Here is a 22,991-nt window from a genome sequence, read left to right on the forward strand (position 1 = left end):
TAGAGGTAGGAAACCAATCTTTTGGGAGGCACAAATTAGGATGACAGCCAAAATTCATTTATTCATTCCAAAATAAAGCCTTTATGTGTAGCGAATTATTTTTCATAATTCTAGAAAGTGGCATGTTCCAGCAATTATAATTATAAAGTGTACTGTTTTTGGAGGGTAAAATAGTAAGTCACATCATTGAGGTCAAAATGATGTTTAAAGGAAAACTATAACTATGACTTTAGTATATTAAAATTAGATAATATTTTGTACATCTGTCCCTGCAAAATAAAACACTTTTTATATGTTTTCTTTGGCTCACACACAACTAAATTTGATGAGATAAAATATACAAATATTTGACAGGGTCAATTTCCTTTTCAAGTTGGATTTTAATTAATTCAATAAGCATGTATTGATGACCTACTGTATGCAATACATTTGGCTATATTTAGCATATCTGATTTTGCTCTATCATCATGGATCGTGATGTTTGTGACGGGGGATGTTTGCGACTGGAAGTATTTTTTTCCCATTAGCCAAATAAATAAGTAGGTAAATGCTTAAAGATTTTTTTAAAAATCCACGTGGTGTTATTTTGAGAGGTATAGAATTTATCTAAGCTCCAGTTCCTTCCATTGGAACAATGAGTATTTAAATGAGGTAATATGTATAAAGGCAATGGCGGCTGGGCACGGTGGCTTGTGCGTGTAATCCCCGCAATTTGGGAGGCCCAGGTGGGACGATCGCTTTAGCCCGGGAGTTCAAGATCAGCCTGGGCAACAGGGAAAGACCCAGTTTCTACAAAATATTTTTAAAGTTAGCTGGGTGCAGTGGCACGTGCCTGTAGTCCCAGCTACTTGGGAGGCTGTGGCAGAAGGATTGCTTATGCCTGGGAGGTTAAGGTTGCAGTGAGCTGTGATCGCGCTACTGCACTCCAATCTGAACCACAGAGTGAGACCCTGTCTCTAAAAATAAATACAGAAATAAAGACATACATACATACATACATAAAAAATAAGGCAAAGAGTAGGCCCTCAATAACATGAGCTAATATCAATCTGTATTTCCATAAATTGGTATCATTCTATGTATCCATAGCCTCCAAACCTGTTATAGTCCAGTCTTTGGCTCCTTTTCCTGTGGCTTTAAAAATTTATATTAGATAAGGAAAAGAATCACACTATATATTTACCCTTAACTGTTTTATAGTTATTTTCAGATTTACATTTCCTGTGGTTACCAAATTACAAATGGCTACATGTAAAAACATACCTTTCTGGACAGTTTAGTTTCTCAAAGTTCAGAGCAACTCATATGCACTTACATGTAAAAATTATATAAAATATGCATATGTTAACTTCTCATATATACTTAAAAGATACCTAACAAAATTGAGAGTTCGCAATGGTGTTACACACATATTTGAAGTTGCAAATAGAAAAAAACAGATATCCAGAAATCAGGCTGAGTTTATACCCTAGAGATATTTGCAATTCCTCCATAATAAAGTGACAGAATTTGTGACTTTGAAGCTAAAAATTTTGCATAAATGCATTTTACACCATTTTAGCCATCAACAACTTATATTAACAACAAAATTAAGTTATACATCAAGCCAGAAAAGATCGCAAATTTCTTATGTTCTAGTATTGGAAGAAGAAAGGCATTTTTAGTTTAAAATTAAGTATGTGACACAAAATGGCCAGATGGTGCACACAATCCATTTGTTGCAGGGCTTCTAGTTCTTTCCATGCATTGGAAGAAAACCAGGTGACAAGTTAGGCAGCAGTTTTTATGTAGGACATTTCCAAATTGCATATAATCAGAGAATAAGGATCTAGAAGGTAACTTCCAACTAAAACAAGCCATTCTGACTCAAAGTCACAAGAATTCAGTCTTAATAATCACAAATGCTTTCTGTTCTCAAGCTTAAAAATCTATTCTCTATTTTCTTTGGACTCACAGTGTCTTAGAATTTTTGCACACATAGTCTTACATTTTCCTCTTCACAGAATGGGATTGGCAGAAAAAATGAGAGAACTTTTTGCAGTTAGTGATTTTTTCCAAGATCACAGAGCTAGTCAATACACCATGTGATTCACATAAAACATGAGAATAGCCAGTATGGGGTACCTAGAAATGAGGAGCATTGCAATTATAATACAAACAAAAATTATACCCCATTTTACTAGTTTGAATCATTACCACAATAAACATGGATTCATAAGTTAGGCTGTGATAGAACCAAAAGAAGACATTTATGTGATTTTTTTTTAATGGCATGCATCTGCTCAGGACAGGCTGTACTTTTTAGAGGAACAACTTTATCCTTCAGTAAAAAATTCTGAAGAAGTGTGATATCAAAGCTCAATTAAACTTGATATTTAAAGTCTTTATACCAAAATAATGAATCTATTCATGAACAATACAAGAATGAGATTTGGCAGGAAAGCTATGTCAGTATGTCTCATGTCAGTGCCTAGCTAGGATGCTAATTCACAAGAAAAAATATTGTCATTCTCCAATGTCGGACAGTTATTTGAAGCCTGTCTGCTTTTTTTGGTAGAGATACTTTAAATAAGGAACCTGGGGAAAGAGTTACAGATATCTACTGGCATGAAGAGGAAGACCGTTTACTGAATAGAATTGAATGGATATTTTTATGAGTATTGGTATTATTTCAATTTTCAATTAAAAAAATAAACTGGTATATGCAAAATCTTGATGCTGTGGGCCATATTGAAAGATAGTAAATAATTGAAATAAAATGCCGAGATATTGGTGGGGACCCGTCTGCACCTACTAGGGTCTTGATGTTACCTGAGCCCCCTTAGGTATTTTAAATATGTGCCAGAAGACAGTGCTTCTCAGGACATGATTTTTCTATTCCTAAAAATAAGTTACAGGAAAAATAGACAAATGAAGACTAAATGTTTCAAGAGGGAACCCATATAATGGGTTAAATGAGGCATAGGATAGCAGTGTGTGAGGCATTTTGTATTAGAGCTCATTTAAAATACCATCGGTTACATGAGGTTTCAGAAAAAAAGAAAACAGCCTGTGTTCTGCATAAACAACTGTATGCAATGTATTGTAAAATGGATATGAGGAATTAAGGAAAGAATGCCTTTTCTTCTGGTGTTCATCTTCCTCCTGGTTCCTAGCCAACTACAACAATTTGTTTTATAATCTTGCTTATGGCACCTTCCATGGCAACAGGTGTTTACTCATTTTGACAAATGCCACTTTATTAACAATCGTGATGTATGCAAAGAGGACTAACAATCCCTCTAGTTATGCAAAGGACAGGCACAGTACCCGCTGGGGATCAGAGCCTACCAACTTTGTGACAGCTCACAGTATATTTTCACTATTGAAGCCAATGGAGTATATATTGAATATACACGTTGTTCAAGGATTGGTCCTGCTTTATGCTTGAGGCTTATTTTATTTTCAATGTGTCCTGATTTATTAAACTAGTTTTATGATGGGCACACCTAAAGAGCATCTGCCTCCTATAGAAGAAATGGCCATGTTATAGTGACAAACTTGGCAATGTAGAAATAAACTTAGAAATGTAGGCAAATATGAGATGATACCTGAACATCATCTCAGCCACACCACAGTTATTGAGATATTGTTTTCTAAGGGTAAGGTCCAAACACTTTATCATATTTTTATATCTTGCATGTAGTAGATAATTTATATACATACCAATCACACACACACACACACACACACAGACACTCAATGTCATAGCAATCTAATTAGAAATAAAAGCTTCTAAATTTCAAATAATGTGGAGCAAAACTATAAAATATTGTCTTAAGTTTTACAAATTTTTTAAAAAGATGATTCACAGAATTATGGAGGATATTGATCCAATTGAATAAAACATAAAGCCCTGAATACTTCTCCACTCTTCCATTTTTATAGAAACTAAGAAGCAATTTAAAGATTTCTTTATTAATGTGAAGAAAAATGTTTTGTTAGATTTTCTGCTAAATGCCATTTAAATAATCAATTTGCCAACATTTAGGGAAATTGAGTATGCCACTTCCCTAAAAAGCTTGTCATTTCTCTTTAGGGTAACGTGTAACAGATGCATAGGAAAATTCAGGGATGTGCTTTGAAATACTATTAGTAGATAGCAAATGGGGGATAGATGGATAAAAATTTATTCTATATATTACTGGGCAATAGTTAAAGGGAATAATGTATCTCTCTATATACATGGGTCTCAAAATTGGCCTCAAAAATGATACTGAGTTAAAAAACACTAAGTGAAACATGGTGAATATCACATTTCCCTGTGTAAATATAAAAATAGAAAAAATATAACAATCATTGTTGATATATATTTAGGAAAGAAAGGATTAATTGTTTAATATTGAGAGTAGATTAGACACACACATATATTAAGTATATAAGAATTAGCCTTTGGATTTGTTAATTTTTTGTTTTAATCTGCTGTATCTCTATTTACTATTTCATTCATTATTATTTTTGGTTTTTATAATTGCATTTCTTCTGCTTGGGTTTCTTATGTTTTCCCTAATATCTTAAGTTAACTGTTGAATTTATCTGTTTTCAGACTTTATTGCTTTCTTGTATGTTTTAAATATGCTTTCCTATTTCCAAATCTACAAATTTTTCAAAAAAAATTGTTTTTTTCTGACTTTGAACTTCGTTGTGCTTAGAGAAGTATATCTGTCTGATAATTCCTTGGAATTGGCTGATATGTGCATTATGTCTTCCCCACGTGGTTCGGTTTTCTCTGAAGCTCCGTGCGTACCTGAGAACACTGTGTATTCCTTCGTATGATGGGTTTGCTGACTTCTTCATATGTTTTGAGGAAAGTTATTAGAGGCATTGAAGTTGAAATGAGTGTATAATTATCATTGTTTTATGATGTTTTCCATTCTATGTGATGCTTTGTGCCTTAAAGACTTCACTCTATAATATTAATATAGATACACCAGCTTTCCTTTGACTAATATTTAAGCTGCCTAATTTCTTATCCATTGTGTATAAGTTTTCCCATGTTTTTATTTTCATGTGTGATTCTTCGATAGTATAATCCTGGATCTTATCTTTTATTGAATTTAACCTTTAACTAGAAAGTTAATTTATTTACATTTATTAGGATTGCTGTTATATTTGGATTCATTACCATCCTATTTCTTTTTATGTATATTCCTATTTTGCTTCATCGCTTTTACTTTTTATCACTTTTTCTGCATCCTTTACATGAAGTTTTTATTTAAATTCTATTTCCCTCTTTATTCTTTTAATAGCTACCATGAAATTTTAACAGATTTATTTAAAGTCTACATTAATCATTTTCTCTATTCCTTCTTTATATAACATAGGGAGCTTCGAATTATAAAAATCAAATCACCTGCTATTTAGTCTTACTTATTGTCCCACATTTTAATTATATCCTTTCTTTATTCCCAAATTTCATATTTTTGTTATTTCACATACACTCTGTGGTTTATCTACATGATTTCCACGTTCTTCACTCAACATTTCTTCTTGTATCTCCAGCTTTCCTTTTGTGGTTATTTTCCATCTTGTTGACATATCATCAAAAGTTTGTTGAAGTGTGAATCTATTCACTTTTAGGTTTCCTAAAGGGAGTTTTAGTTTTTCTTTTAGGTTTACTTACATCTTACTTTTGAATTATTTCAAACATGACAAAATATGTGAGAGGAGTACAAATATTAATACTTCCTATATACCTTGCGCCCACATCCTTTACTTGTTTATGTTTTACTGAATGCACTTTATCATTCTCTCTCTCTCTCTCTTTCTTCATCCTCAGTGTTCATTTTATTACCATGTTGACAGGAAGAGTTGTTCTTGATATTAAGTAAGGATTTTAAATCAGCTTATTATCACTGCAAATTTCCAAAAGACAGAAAGAAGGGTAACAGTGTGAATCTCTCTATGGCTTCTAGTAAAAATGGAAATATTGCATAGATTGGAGGAAGGTCATAGAGCACTCTCAGAAGAAATATGATGGTATTGCCATCATAGAAGCAATACATTTGTCTTTTGTCTCCTTATTTGTTTATATTTTTTCAACTATTTAAATCAAACAATTTGAGGTGAAAGTGCACCACCACTCTCACCTACCAATAACAAGATAGAACACTGGAAATATTATTTCCCAAACATGAGTTTTCATTTTGATGATAGTCAGCTACTAATCTAGATGCTTGATATAAGAGACATTATCTAAGCTCTACCATACCTGTATCAGTAGAATTACTTCCCTATTATACATGAAGATATACAGGCATACCTTGGAGATATTGCAGATTCAGTTCCAGACCACTGCAGTAAAGCAAACATTGCAATAAAATGAGTCATATAAATTTGTTGCTTTTCCAATGCATAAAAAAGTCATGTTTACATTACAATATAAGCAGCTGAGTGTGGAATAGAAGTATGTCTAAAAAACAATGCACATACTTTAATTTTAAAATACTTTATTGCTAAAATGCTAAGGATTATCTGTTCCTTGATCAAGTTGTGATTTTTCACAGGTAAAGGGTTTGGTCCCAGTGTTGGTGGCAGCTTACCAATCAGGGTGGTGGTTTCTTAAGGTTAATGTGGCTGTGGCAATTTCTTCTAACAAGGCAGCAATGAAGTTTGCCACATTGGTTGATTTTTCCTTTCGTGAAAGATTTTTTTTTTTTTTTTGTAGCATGTGATGCTGTTTGATAACTTTTTCCCCACAGTAGAACTTCTTTCAAACCCAAATTCTGCCACTGCTTTATCAATTCAGTTTCTGTAATATTCTAAATTCTTTGTTGTTATTTCAGGAATGTTCACAGCATCATTACCAGGAGTAGATTCTATCTCATGGAACAACTTTCTTTGCTCATCTGTAAGAAACAACTCCTAATGCATTAAAATTGTATCTTGAAACTGCAGCAACTCAGTCACATCTTCAGGCTCCACTTCTAATTCTAGTTGTCTTGCTGTTTCCACCACATCCGCATTTACTTCCACTGAAGAGTTAAACCCCTCAAAGTCATCTGTGAGAGTTGGACTCAACTTCTTCTAAATTCCTGTTATTGTTGATATTTTGGACTCCTCCCAGGAATCACAAATGTCCTTAGTGTCATCTAGAGTGATGAATCCTTTCCAGAAGATTTTCAATTTATTTTACCCAGATTCATCAAGGGAGTCATTATGGCAGCAATAATCTTACTATGTTTAGTTCTTATGTAATAAAACTTGAAAGTTGAAATTACTCCTTGATTCAGAGGCTACAGAATGGATGTTGTGTTAACGAGCTTAAAAACACGAATATCCTTGTTCATCTCCATCAGAACTCTTGGGTGTTCAGGTACATTGTCAATGAACAGCAATATTTTGAAAGGACTCTTTTTTTTCTGAGCAGTAGGTCTCAAGAGCAGGATAAAAATATCCAGTAGACCATACTGTTAACAGATATGCTGTCATTCAGACTTTGCTCCATTTATAGAGTACAGGGACAGTAGATTTAGCACAATTTTTACTATTTTCAGTATCGTTAATCAGTATTGGCTTCAACTTCAATTTACCAGCTGCATTAGCCCCTACCAAGAGTGTCACCCTGTGCACTGAAGCTTTAAAGCCAGGCATTGACTTATTTTCTAGCCATGAACGTCCTAGACAGCATCTCCTTTCAATATAAGTCTGTTTCATCTACACTGAAAATCTCTTGTTTAGTGTAACAACCTTCATCTATTATCTTAGCTAGATTTTCCAGATTATGTGCTAAAGCTTCTACATCAGCACATGCTACTACTTCACCTTGCACTTTTTCTTTTATTTTGGGATGGCTTCTTTCCTTAAAAATTATCAACCAACTTCTTCTAGCTTCCAACTTTTCTACTTCATTTCTCTCAGCCTGAAGATAATTGAAAATAATTTGGGCCTTGTTGTAGTTGGTTTGGTTTTCTATCCAGACTAATAAAACGTTCTTCGTATCAGCAACAAGTCTGTTTTACATTCTTTGTCGTTCATTTGTTCACTGTAGTAGCACTTTCAATTACCTTCAAGAACTTTTCCTTTGTGTTCCTAAGTTGGCTGTTTGTTATAAGAGACCTAGCTTTTAGCCTCTCTCAGCTTTCAACATGCCTTCTTCATTAAGTTTAATCATTTCCAGCTTTTGACTTAAAGTGAAAGATGTATGATGCTTTTCTTCTCACTTGAACACTTACAGGCCATTGTAGGGTTATTACTTGGCCTAATTTTAATATTGTTGTGTCTCAGGGAATAGTGAGGCTTGAGGAGAAGAAGGGAGATGGAAGAACAGCTAGTTGCTGAAGAAGTGGGAACACACATGATATTAATTAAGTTCACTATCTTATATGTGCAGAGTGTATGGTGTCCCACAAACAATTACAATTGTGACATAAAAGATCATTGATCACAGATAACCATAACTAATATAATGACAATGAAAAAATCTGAAATATTGTGAGAAGTATTGAACTGTGACCCAGAAACCAAAAGTGAGCACATATTGTTGGAAAAAATGGTGTGGATAGAATTGCTCAAGGCAGGCTGGTCAAAACCTTCAATTTGTAAAATCACAACATCTACAAGAAAAGTGCAATGAAACAAAGTACGCTTGCCATTGCTCCAGGTTGCAGAGAGAAAAAGTGGAAGAGATTAGATTCAAATCAAATCTCTGTGATGCCAAAATCCATGATCTTAATCATTAAATACATTGCTTCCAATTTTATGTCTAGATAATATATATTTCATAGGTTTTATATAAAAATCTATTGTTTAACATCATCTCATTAGTAATATATATATAATATTCAGAAAGTTTAAACAATGGTTACTTAAATGAACTACTGCTTTATTAAGCAAGATACAAATCTTAATCTGTAATATATATTTAGAAGTAGGATTTATAACATTAAAATAAGCCATGATGGTTTTTCCAAAATAATGAGAAAATGACCCCTTAAATCAATTATACTTTAAAAAGAAAGATGCCTGTTTTGTCTGTCTTTATGAAGGAGATGAAATTTGGCAAGGCAAAAACTTTAGGTTGTTAAAAGAAGCAAGTTAACTCATGTTTATGTTTTATAACTTATTTTATTTTTTAAAACAACCTTGAGTTGAGTTTTCTTTGTATTTATTTTGTACTATTTTAAGATGTATAGGTCATTTGCAAGTAGTTAGTTGCTGAATTTTCGGTGCAATCCAAATACTTAGTTTAGTATTACCTGTGGTTTACCTGCTAATTTAAACAGATGACTATAACATGCAAATTAAGATTATAACCACGCATTTTCAACTGCAAACTATATGGAAAGAGTATTCGATATGAAAAAGACAAAATAAAAATTACATAGTTTCTATTTTCTTTGCAGTTTAAAAATGAATTGGAAAATGAATTAGTAATAATGTTTAAAATGCATTTAATTGTGTTTTTTAATGTTGCATGGCATAAAATTTTGATAGCTCGGTTAGAAATATATGTCTGAACTAGATTTCACAGAAACTGTTTTCCTCTTTGTATTGGTGAAATACTAACTGCTGTGTCTTGATATGACCACTTGATGGAACTCTTTCATTTTGCTTTCAGCATTCTCTAAGCAGTGACAAACTTACCTTTCTGGGCAGGTATAAAAGTATATATATGTATGTGTGTGTGTATATATACATGTGTATGTATGTGTGTGTGTATATATATGTATATATATGTGTGTGCCTATATATATGTATATATATGTGTGTATATATGTGTATATATATGTATGCTTAAAGGAATTCGTTATTTGGCATATTTAGTATTCTCTACCTTTTTTATGTATGTCAATTTTATTTATTTCTATGGAGAACCACAGTGTTAGTAAGTCGATCTGTAGAAAAAAAAATACTACTTCTTAAATAAACTCTTGTTCTCATTTCCCTCCAAGAATTTTTGGCAGAAAATTAATTTTAAATAATTCTTAATATTTAAATATAATAATATCCAAAATGTTATTTTCTTTATAATCAAACTGAAACTCTATTTCTGGGATGCCTTCAAAATTAATAGTCAGAAGCATTCACAAGGTCTTGGGAATTAGAGGGTGTTAGGTAGTTGTGGGAACTTCCTAACAATTATCCTTATTAAGAAAGATAGCTTGAGAAGGGGAGAGATTGATTTTGAAGTGAAGCTTTCAATAAAGTCATATAGAACAATTAGGAAAAACTAGAAGTGAAGGACGGGGTGAAAATCACCTTCTCTTCTTTGAAAACATTGACGCTATAGGTCATCCAAGAGGTGTGGATTAGGTATCAATCATCTATTTGTGACCTTTCATTTAAACTTTCTGAAGTTTTGCATAAAATAGGGATAATCGTAAATCTCTCACGAGGCTCAGATACAATAAAACTCACTATAGTAAAACATTTGTAAACTCTAAAAACATCGTGGAACTAGTAGTTGTTGGAATGATCACATTGTTGTAAAGAAAGCCCACATTAAGCATGTCAGCATATCTCGGAGAAAAAGGCCGTCTTCGGTAACTCTACCTTACAAAATATTTTCCATGCTCTGTAGTGTCTGGCTCCTAGTCACAAGAATCTCAAGGAAGTAAGGCCTCTTTTTTGTTTGCCATTTATTCTAAGTGATCTCTGCCACTTCAGTGGCATCTAGTCCTATGCTAATGGTGGCCAAATCATTTTTCCAGTCCAGAATCTCTACATGAACTCCACCATCCTATTAGACACTTTCTCCCCAATATTCTGAAAACTTAAATTTCTCTTTGCTTAAACCAAACTCACTGTGTTTATTCTGCAAAACTGTTGCATACACTTGGCTGACAGAGTTTTTGGTTTTTAAATTGATGACTGTGATTAATTTCTCTTTTGGCTCCCCAGTACCCAGCCTACAGTAGTCAGTCACTGATTAACCATTGAATGAATGAAGTATTTTGAAGCTCAAGACATAGATTTGACCGAATGGTGATAATTTCAAACATTAATTTGTTTTATTGTGACTCTGTTAGAGATTGGCTTATACAATATTACTTTCCTACTGATTCTTGTTTTTATCTATTTTTGGTCTACACAAGGCATTGAAAATATAAGGTACTGAATGTGCCCTCATTTTCAGAGTTTAAAAGAAATTTCATTGCTGCACTAATGATAAAAATTTAATCAACTCTTTTTTAGGAATAAGTTATAAAATACTATTCATGCTTTTTCTCAATATACACTTTTTCTTCTTCAATTACTGGAGTGAGGAAACTCACTTAAGAGGAATGTCTTTCAATAAGAGCAGCTGTAAGGAAAAAGCATATTTTCACTGCCAAGAAAAACTATCAGATAAAATACATTCATTGTACAAAAGAATTATGAACGATTTCTGTAGACATGCAATATGGTATGTATTATTGAATGTGTTGAGGATAAAGTAATAAACAAAAGTACATGTTCTTACATTCTTTGAGCTTGTGTGGGAAACCCAATATAAACAAATGTGCTATTTATATTTTGGTTTAACTTACTTTATTTCAGGTTGCAACAGAACTATACAAAATGTGAAGTAGGGAAGGTGATGAAGTAACAGAGGCTGCTATTTTCTAATGGGTTGTCAGAGAAGATCTGTCTAAGGGGAGACTTTATATAGATATCTGAGTGAAATGATGGGCCAAGTCATTTGGGGAAGACATTTTGGATTGCCTCGAGAGGTCTCAAGAACCTTCCAGGGCTCTCCAGAACCCCTCTTCAGGGATCTCTGACAAGATACTGATTACAGAGATGTCTGAGGACTGAGCTGGGACAATCCAACATTTGTAGTACTGATGCAAAGAAAGCCCACCAAAAGAGATTTAGATCATTTCTACAGTTCTATAAAAATATTTTTATGACTCCTAATTTTCATTTAGTTAGCGTATTTTTTCTTCTTCATGTCACCTTTACCCTTTTGTTGACTGTAAAGAAATGCATACACTTACGCAATGTATTCTGTGACAGCATAAGCTGTTTTCAATGATGGGAGCATCAATTTATAGGTAAGTATAACTCAATTAAAGCACATAAGTTCAGGTACTAAAATCAATACAAAGAGCATATTCTGCTACCTCCCAGTCGCCCGCCCCCGGTTTACATATGCTTAACATTTCTGGTGGACAGAATCTTGCTGCTTGTGTGGGATTCTTGACATCACAATATTCATCGTAGAGTAGGCATGCAATGCTTTTAATTTAAATCAATAAGTTAATCTCAAGGGGCAGGGAAGTGAGCAAAAGGGGGCTTATGACCCTTTTTCCTAAAGAGCAACCAATGGTCAGCCATCATTGATTGCTACACAAGGCCACTCCTGAGATCCCAGTTCTAATATCATAAAAAATCAAGTACATGAAAATAATAGAAAGTGAAACCCATGCTTTCCTGACAACAGTGTCTTGCTTCTGGAGATAAAATTAATGATTTTCCCAGAAAATTTTTAAGCAACATTTGGAGGAAAAGCTAAAGAGAGATTTGAATATTATTCCTTTAGGACAGGATTGCCTGGTAACTTACAGGGCACCTATTTAAATGTGAACTTCAGATAAGCCTCTGAGTATTTAAGATGTTCTTATACTAAAAAGTGATTTGTTTTTTACATGAAATTGAAATATAAGTAGAAATCCTCTATTTATATTTGCTAAATCTGACAATCCTATGTTAGGAATACTTTAGACAGATTAGGGTAAGATACATTTTCTGGAAACATCAACCAACCTATTTTTGTTCGTCCATCAATCAAAGCCAAGGAGCCAATAGGATAGATTAGTATGGCTAAATGTCTTAGGCTATTGGCAAAAAGTGTGGGTGTAGTATTTTTCAAGACAAAATAAAAGAAAGGAAGTTAGCTTTTAGATGTATGAAATGTTCTTTCTTAGCTATGATTTTATTAAAAATATACTGAGATGAGAAAATCAATCCTTTCTCAGATGAGAAGAAATCCAAACATAAGCACAATAAAACGTGTGAAAGCAATAAAATACATGCTATAGAATTCAACCATATTCAAATATATACTGATAGAGCAAATATGAGAGAGGATAATAGTACATGAAGCTAAACTAGGCCCTCTTCCATGAAAAATCATAGGCTCAAATTGTCTGTGGAGGGGCTAGGCCATTCATAATGACAAAAGATGAAGACAATAATAAGAGTTATATAACATTTTTAGTAGTTATATTAAGCTTCTAAGTGAGGTTAAAAAGTAACAGAAATATTCCCAACCGTGTGATAAAAACATTAAAAAATTACTACAATTGACAGAACTCCAGGATCATAAGAGACTTGTTAGATTCTAAAGGAAGTTGCTAATGAATAAGGAAAGCTGTTAAACAGGCATTGAAAATCTCCAAAGAACTAGGGCATGCATTAAAGAAATCTTCAGGAAAATGCAATATAGTAAAATTCAGAAAAAAATGTTTAACTGTGGTGTGGTATAAAACTCCAGTGGTGTGAATTTCAGAATCAAGAATAGACCTGAGAAGGAAGAGGAAGAGGAGTAGGAGGGGGACCTTTCTACCAAAGATCATTACCTGTCAAAACCATGAAGTCTCTTAATAAAATAAGCTACTGACTAGATTTTAAATTTGCATTGGAAATGCCATGACGATTAAAAATTTTTACATAAAAAAAGGCCTTGGTTATTTGAATGTGTTCTCTAACTCTGGTTGTGTGCTTGGAATTAAAGCCCTATCACTGGCGTTCCAACTCTGCTGTGATCCTATTTTGGGGGCTAGTTCCTGGCAATGATGCTATGAGCATATTTGCCAAATTGTCTAAAGACCACTTTTCTTGTTATGCAAATATCAGTTTAGTCATCCAACTTGTGTATACAGTTCTGGAACAAGAAGCATCTGGAAAAAAAAGAACATATTATGACACTTAGCTAAAAGTGGGGGATGGGGATATTCTTTGGAGGAAAAGAATTCTATCAAGGACCTAATATATTCAATTCTGTTCGTTAAAAACAAATTTCCAATGGTTTCAAACCAGAAATTAATTAAAATAAAAATGGGAGTTAACATGAAATATTAACAAAACTTTATCATTCCTATTTGTTTTTGTTAACTGTGATTAATAAGTGTTCAGAAAAAACATGGCATTATATTAATGTCTCGTAAATATTTGAAAATGTATAATTTAGCACTTCTTACATTTCTTTATTATTATTATTATACTTTAAGTTCTAGGGTACATGTGCACAATGTGCAGGTTTGTATACATGTGCCATGTTGGTGTGCTGCACCCATTAACTCCTCATTTACGTTAGGTATTTCTCCTAATGCTATCCCTCCGCCAACCCCCCACCCCATGACAGGCTGTGGTGTGTGATATTCCCAACCCAGTGTTCAAATGTTCTCATTGTTCAATTCCCACCTGTGAGTGAGAACATGCAGTGTTTGGTTTTCTGTCCTTGCGATAGTTTGCTCAGAATGATAGTTTCCAGCTTCATCCATGTCCCTACAAAGGACATGAACTCATCCTTTTTACAGCTGCATAGTATTCCATGGTGTATATGTGCCACATTTTCTTAATCTAATCTATCATTGATGGACACTTGGGTTGATTGCAAGTCTTTGCTATTGTGAATAGTGCCACAATAACATATGTGTGCATGTCTTTATAGTACCATGATTTATAATCCTTTGTGTATATACCCAGTAATGGAATTGCTGGGTCAAATGGTATTTCTAGTTTGAGATCCTTGAGGAATCACCACACTGTCTTCCACAATGGTTGAACTACTTTACAGTCCCACCAACAGTGTAAAAGCCTTCCTTTTTCTCCACATCCTCTCCAGCACCTATTGTTTCCTGACTTTTTAATGATCGCCATTCTAACTGGTGTGAGATGGCATCTCATTGTGGTTTTGATTTGCATTTCTCTGATGACCAGTGATGATGAGCCTTTTTTCATGTGTGTGTTGGCTGAATAAAGGTCTTCTTTTGAAAAGTGTCTGTTCATATCCTTTGCCCATGTTTTGATGGGGCTGTTCAATTTTTTCTTGTAAATTTGTTAAAGTCTTCGTTGATTCTGGATATTAGCCCTTTGTCAGATGAGTAGATTGCAAAAATTTCCTCCCATTCTGTAGGTTGCCTGTTCACTCTGATGGTAGTTTCTTTTGCTGTGCAGAAGCTCTTTAGTTTAATTAGATCCCATTTGTCTATCTTGGCTTTTGTTGCCACTGCTTTTGGTGTTTTAGTCATGAAGTCCTTGCCCATGCCTATGTCCTGAATGGTATTGCCTAGGTTTTCTTCTGGGTTTTCATGGTTTTACATATCACATTTAAGTCTTTAATCCATCTTGAATTAATTTTTGTATAAGGTGTAAGGAAGGGATCCAGTTTCAGCTTTCTACATATGGCTAGCCAGTTTTCCCAGCACCATTTATTAAATAGGAAATCACTTCCCCATTTCTTGTTTTAGTCAGGTTTGTCAAAGATCAGACGGTTTTAGATGTGTGGTGGTATTTCTGAGGCCTCTGTTCTATTCCATTCGTCTATGTTTCTGTTTTGGTACCAGTACCATGCTGTTTTGGTTACTGTAGCCTTGTAGTATAGTTGGAAGTCGGGTAGCATGATTCCTCCAGCTTTCTTGTTTTTGCTTAGGATTGGCTTGGCAATACAGGCTCTTTTTTGGTTCCATATGAACTTTAAAGTAGTTTGATTCCAATTCTGTGAAGAAAGTCATTGGTAGCTTGATGGGGATGGCATTGAATCTATAAATTACCTTGAGGAGTATGGCCATTTTCACAATAGTGATTCTTCCTATCCATGAGCATGGAATGTTCTTCCATTTGTTTGTATCCTCTTTTATTTCATTGAGCAGTGGTTTGTAGTTCTCCTTGAAGAGGTCCTTCACATCCCTTGTGAATTGGATTCTTAGGTATTTTATTCTCTTTGTAGCAATTGTGAATGGGAGTTCACTCATGATTTAGCTCTCTGTCTGTTACTGGTGTATAGGAATGCTTGTGATTTTTGCAGATTGATTTTGTATCCTGAGACTTTGCTGAAATTACTTATCAGATTAAGGAGATTTTGGGCTGAGATGATGGGGTTTTCTAAATATAAATCATGTCGTCTGCAAACAGGGACAATTTGACTTTCTCTTTTCCTAATTGAATATTTATTTCTCTTTATTTCTGTATTTCTTTCTCTTGCCTGATTGCCCTGGCCAGAACTTCCAGCACTATGTTGAATAGGAGTGGTAAGAGAGGGCATCCCCGTCTTGTGCCAGTTTTCAAAGGGAATGCTTCCAGTTTTTGCATATTCAGTAAGATATTGGCTGTGCGTCTGTCATAAATAGCTCTTATTATTTTGAGATACGTCCCATCAATACCAAATTTATTGAGAGTTTTTAGCACGAAGCGCTGTTGAATTTTGTCAAGGGCCTTTTCTAAATCTATTGAGATAATCATGTGGTTTTTGTCTTTGGTTCTGTTTATCTGATGGATTATATCTATTGATTTGCGTATGTTAAACCAGCATTGCATCCCAGGGATGAAGCCAACTTGATCTTGGTGGATAAGCTTTTTGATGTGCTGCTGGATTCGGTTTGCCAGTATTTTATTGAGGATTTTCGCATCGATGTTCATCAGGGATATTGGTCTAAAATTCTCTTTTTTTGTTGTGTCTCTGACAGGCTTTGGTATCAGGATGAAGCTGGCCTCATAAAATGAGTTAGGGAGGATTCCCTCTTTTCCTATTGTTTGGAATAGTTTCAGAAGGAATGGTACCACTTCCTCTTTGTACCTCTAGTAGAATTCAGCTGTGAATCCTGGACTTTTTTTGGTTGGTAGCTATTAATTATTGCCTCAATTTCAGAGTCTGTTGTTGGTCTATTCAGGGGTTCAGCATCTTTCTGGTTTAGTCTTGGGAGGGTGTATGTGTCCAGGAATTTATCCATTTCTTCTAGATTTTCTAATTTATTTGCATAGAGGCATTTATATTATTCTCTGAGGGTAGTTTGTATTTCTGTGGGATCGGTGGTGATATCCCCTTTATCATTTTTTATTGAGTCTATTTGATTCTTCTCTCTTTTCTTCTTTATTAGTCTTGCTAGTGATCTATCAGTTTTGTTGATCTTTTCAGAAAACCAGCTCCTGGATTCATTGATTTTTTGAAAGGTGTTTTGTGTCTCTATTTCCTTCAGTTCTGCTCTGATCTTAGTTATTTCCTGACTTCTGCTAGCTTTGGGATGTGTTTGCTCTTGCTTCTCTAGTTCTTTTAATAGTGATATTAGGGTGTCGATTTTGGATCTTTGCTGCTTTCTCTTGTGGGCATTTAGTGCTATAAATTTCCCTCTACACACTGCTTTGAATGTGTCCCAGAGATTCTGGTATGTTGTGTCTTTGTTCTCATTGGTTTCAAAGAACATCTTTATTTCTACCTTCATTTCGTTATGTACCCAGTAGTCATTCAGGAGCAGGTTGTTCAGTTTCTATGTAGTTGTGCAGTTTTGAGTGAGTTTCTTAATCCTGAGTTCTAATTTGATTGCACTGTGGTCTGAGAGATAGTTTGTTGTGATTTGTGTTCTTTTACATTTGCTGAGGAGAAGCACTTCTTACATTTCTGATGTGAAAACTGTTTAAACACTATGGCATCCTAGTTTAATAATTACATATTGAGTGGTCCAAACAGACCATAAATTTTTCCGAAAGCAATATTCATATCACACACATTGAAGTTATTTTCGACTGGATATTATACGATGCTGCTTATTTAGGCAAGATAGGGTTTTCTTTTAATATTGCAATGTGTGATGTACTAAAGAACGTTTATGTTGAAGCTTTAAAAAGACAGAAATAAGAGAAACCCAAACACATTCTGACTGGCTTTAAAAGTAAGAATAAATAGTCCTTCCAAAGCATCATAAAATGGATATAACAGCAAAAAAAAAAAAAAATGGGTAGAAATGTTATCGTTGTTTATTCTTTGTTTCCTCAAGGGGAAAAAATAGCACTTTTATCATGGTTGGGACATAACTTCTAAAGAAAAACAAGTTTAGAGCTTTCTATGTATTTTCTATTTCTTTCTTTAGACAATATTACCACGTGGTCTGGTCTAATGCAGCTGTGACACATACACACACACACACATCACCGACCAGGATAGGCTGTGCTATTGCTTTTGCTTCTTAGTGTGAATATTGAAAGGCCACAGGGTCACCTTCAGCTCTTTGGACACTGGCTTCCTGTACGTCCTGCTGTGTTTCCTGCTTGAATGCACAAGCCTTATTGCACCGAGTATGTTTTGCAGAAATGTACCTTGATATGCCACATAATTCCCATACACATTTGCGGGCCTGCACTCATTATCTATTGAAAACAATCTGACCGAAAAGTGACAGTCTCGATTGCGATTTTCATTTGATCTTACAAATTATTTCCAAGGGCCACGGTGTTGGCACATTTGTAACTCCTGTGTCTCCTTCACCCTCTACAACAGACTTAGCCCCACCTTTTCATGGAAAAGCACAAGACCCTCAAATCATTGTGTTGTCCTAACGGCTTTCAAAGAATTACTTCCTTCGAAGTTATTTTCCTCTTTTTTTAACTTACATTTCTAAAGCTAGAGTCAGGGTAGTTGATTCTGGTGCTGAAAAAAAATCAGTTAATAACGATTTTTATAAACTTCTACACATTTCTTTGGTGTAGGGTTGGTGTCGTGGAATATTGTGCATTTGGAGGTTAGAAAGAAACTGGTTCACTTTTTTTTTTTGAGGCAGGATTTCACTCTGTTGCCCAGGCTGGAGTGCAGTGGTGCGATCTCGGCTCACTGCAACCACCGCCTCCCGGGTTCAAGTGATTCTCCTGCCTCAGCCTCCCAAGTAGCTGGGATTACAGGCACCCGCCACCACGCCCAGTTAATTTTTGTATTTTTAGTAGAAATGGGGTTTCACCATGTTGGCCAGGCTGGTCTCCAACTCCTGACCTCAGGTGATCTGCCTGCCTCGGCCTCCCAAAGTGCTGGTATTACAGGTGAGAGCCAACACGCCTGGCTGGTTCACATTTTAAATATGTTACTTTTTAACCAAATGATTTGGGGCAAGTTTCTCCTGTTTTTCTTTTTTTTTTTGAAATAGAGTTTCATTCTTGTTGCCCAGGGTGGAGTTCAATGGCGCGATCTCAGCTCACCACAACCTCCGCCTCCCAGGTTCAAGCGATTCTCCTGCCTCAACTTCCCTAGTAGCTGGGATTACAGGCATGCGCCACCATGCCCAGCTAATTTCATGTTTTTAGTAGAGACGGGGTTTCTCCATGTTGGTGAGGCTGGTCTCAAACTCCCGACGTCAGGTGATCCGCCCGCCTTGGCCTCCCAAAGTGCTGGGATTACAGGCATGAGCCACTGCGCCCGGCCATTTCTCCCCTTTTTCACATGTGTTTTCTCAGCTATAAAATATTATTTATCCCTGTAGATCTCTATTCACCTCGAAAGTCAAGATAAAACTTTCCATTTGCTTCCCAGTATATATTTGGACATTTTGCCATACTGAACTTACCCATGCCTGTTTTTCAGTGTGTTCATTTGTATTACTTTGGAGAAGCTATTATCTTGCCATCCTCTTTGTTGTCTTCTGATTTCTACTCCCTATTTTTCATTGAGATTTTCTTCTGCCCTCAGGTAGTACATGCTCATCCATCTCCATTGTATATCAATAGGCCTTTGAAAATAATCCTAGCTGTAAATCCTGACGATTAAATAATTCAGAATTATTTCCTCATCTGCATCATCCTGATATATATTCCTATGTTGCCCACACTGTGTTCAGTGGTAGAAACACATGCTAAATTATGCATGTACATTTTCTTTTTTCTTTTTTTTTTTAGACAGAGTATCACTCTGTTGCCCAGGCTGGAGTGCACTGGCACGATCTTGGCTCACTGCAACCTCTGCCTCCTGGCTTCAAGTGATTCTGCTGCGTCAGCCTCCCAAGTAGCTGGGATTACAGGTGTCCACCACCATGCCTGGCCAATTTTTGTATTTTTACTAGAGACGGGGTTTCATTTGTGGGCTGGGCTGATCTCAAATTCTTGACCTCGTTATCTGCCCTCCTCGGACTCCCAAAGTGCTGGGATTCGCATGTTCATTTTCCAGTCACTATTTATGCATTCTTCAATCATACTGCTTTTCTCAGCATATACATACATAAAATGTTTTCTGTGCATGAAGCCTTATTCTAGGCACTGGGTATAGACTAAAAACAAAAAAAATAGGATAATCTATTCCCCTGCCCCCTTGAAACTCACAGTCAAACAGGAGAAAAATATATGAAACAAAAGAATAAAGTACATAATTTTGTCATTTGAATAAACACAAAGATAGAGTGATATTATAGAACAAAATCCTTAACTACTTTTGGAAAATGAGTAAGAGGTTTTAAAGAAATGCCATTTAAACAGATACTTTAAAAATAAAGAAAGATTCACCGAATGACAGGGATCAAGGAGGAACTATGAATAAGTAAAATTAACCTAGAGAGGAACTTAAGGAAGAAACGTAGATCAGAATGTGCAGAGCTTTGAAAGAGTCATTTTAAGAATGTTCTTACCTTATCTGAAGGGTACTGGGAAGATACCGAAAAGTTTCAGCAGAAGGGTAACTTGACCTCAATTGTATTTTTAAAGAAATCATTCTAGTTTCTGTTTGTGGAGCAAGAAAAAAGAAAGATTGTTTGGGAAAGAACAGGAAGTGGGGGAAAATCATGAGTAGAATTCTACAAGCAGGTTTTGCAAATATATGTCTAGATCTAGAAGAAATATCTGGTACAGATATAAATTTGGGTCCCTTCAGTCTATCGTTATTAAAGGAAAGAATGGGAGTAGGTGAGATTCCATTGAGTGTATATTGCAAGAAGAGTGGGGAAAAGTGTGGGGAAAACACTTTAAAAATAAGTAGAAAAGTAAGACCTGGTAACGAACAATCTAGAAGCAAGAATTATAGAGGTGTGAGGAACATCCTCACAATGAGGTTGCATTGTATGATGGGTGCTGTGATCACAGCCCTCTTTAAGGGTGGCCTCAACTGCCTGCAACCAATGACTGATCAACAGACGGATATGAAGGCACAGTCTACCCGTTCCAACTAGAACTTGGCCTTTATGCAACTCTGAAGTGTTATTTTAACACCAGTGTCCCCATAGGCTGAAGCTGCATCCAGCCCACTTTCTCTCCTTGTCCTACCATGCTTCTCTCTACTTTCCTAGATATTGCTCCCAAGAGAATTCCATAAAAGACATCCTTCTTGTTAGTATCAATCTGACATTCTCCTTCCCTGGGAACACAACTGGTAGCACATGGAAAACTGCGTGTGTGTGTGTGTGTATGTGTGTGTATGTATGTGTGTATGTGTGTGTATGTGTGTGTGTATGTGTGTGTTTAAAGAGTGTGCTAGATTGTGTCTAGTAATCCTGCACAGTCAATAAATAATGTCTGCAATAGGAACAAAGTAGTGATTAGCCCTTTTGTTTCAGTAGTGAATGCAGCTAAATTGGTCAAGTCATGCCAGCAGCAATGGAATTGGACCGTGTAGAGGAATAAGAGAGGGAGACTGAGGATGGGTAATGTTGACAATCTTACTGAAGAGCTTAGGAGGAAACACAAAATCAGGACAGTGGTAGCACATGTAAAATTTGTTTCAGGTGGAAGAAATGACATTGACTTTGGAATGTTCCTCCACAGGTGGGGTAGCAGCCATAGGAAAGACTGGCCTTAGGTTGACTAGAGGAGGATGCAGCACAGTTTCCTGTCTTGGCTTTTGTTTGTTTCAGGGAAGAAAGAGACAAAGATTAAGGACAGCAGAGGGAAATACAGAGTTGTGTTTGTGGTGAAAGATTAAAATAGTCATTCTGAAGGGTGATGGGTTGAATTGAGAAAATAAACGTGGTCTCTTTTTTTTAGGCAGCATCAGGAGTTCAGTTGAGAGTAACGACAATGAATTTATATGGCACAAATGTAGGCAATCACATATTCTACTTGTTTTCTTGTTTAATATAAATGGCCATGCATTTTGGGTTGGTTGGTAAATGGTGTTTGTGATGAAAACATCTGTTTCCCTTTTTTTTACTCTCAAGAAAAGAAAAACATTTAAAGAATATTTAAATTATCTTGCATTTGAAAAGAACACATGAATAAGCTTACATAAACATTTTCTCTGTTGGGGAATACTTCCTAATGAATCACATCCTTTGTCTATAGGGTAAAAGGAAAGAACATTATCTGACTAATAAGGAAGAAGGAGCACTTTGTGAATCTATAACAATAAGCATAGATATTTGTCAGTCTAAACTTACCTTGTTGAGCCTCTATAATTAGAATATGACTGATGAAGAGAATAAATATTTGTATATAATGTAATGAAAGGCCTTGTAAAGTTTATTTGCATAGGAGATGTAGGTGGAAGCCTGGCTCAAATTAATCAGTATTATCTGCAGAAATGATTGCATTCCACTTCGGAGAATAAACGACAGGACATCCTGTGGTTCCTTTGAATTCTGGACATTACATGAAAGGGGACATATTATTGTTCTCTTAAATAATATCCGACTTGTAATTAAAAATGAATGTAGGGTTTAATGACTTCTTTTGTCTTCTTTTTTGTGCAGAGAAAACTTCTAAAGCTCATTTTTAACATTTGCTATTCAATTTTTAGATTTATAAGCCTAGTTCTTCTCTAGGTCTCTTTCATTACTGAGATTATTTTATTTTTAAAATGGGAAATTGCAGCAATTATTTTAAGGGCTTATGAATTTTTTTAATCTTGGTTACAAATGTAAAACATTTTCAAATATTTTTAAATTTATTTATAAACCTTTATAACTTATTTTTTGAGTGCTTCAAATTTAGGACAGTAAATTTTTTCTGCATATCTAAATAACTTTTATAAATCTAATTAATAAAAATAGTGACCCTAAAATGCATCTAGTTGTTCCAAAATAATATATAAATACTAAAATATCAATTTAAAATACCATGTCAAAATC

Source organism: Symphalangus syndactylus, chromosome 12 (genome assembly GCF_028878055.3).
Source record: "Symphalangus syndactylus isolate Jambi chromosome 12, NHGRI_mSymSyn1-v2.1_pri, whole genome shotgun sequence".
Lineage (NCBI taxonomy): Eukaryota > Metazoa > Chordata > Mammalia > Primates > Hylobatidae > Symphalangus > Symphalangus syndactylus.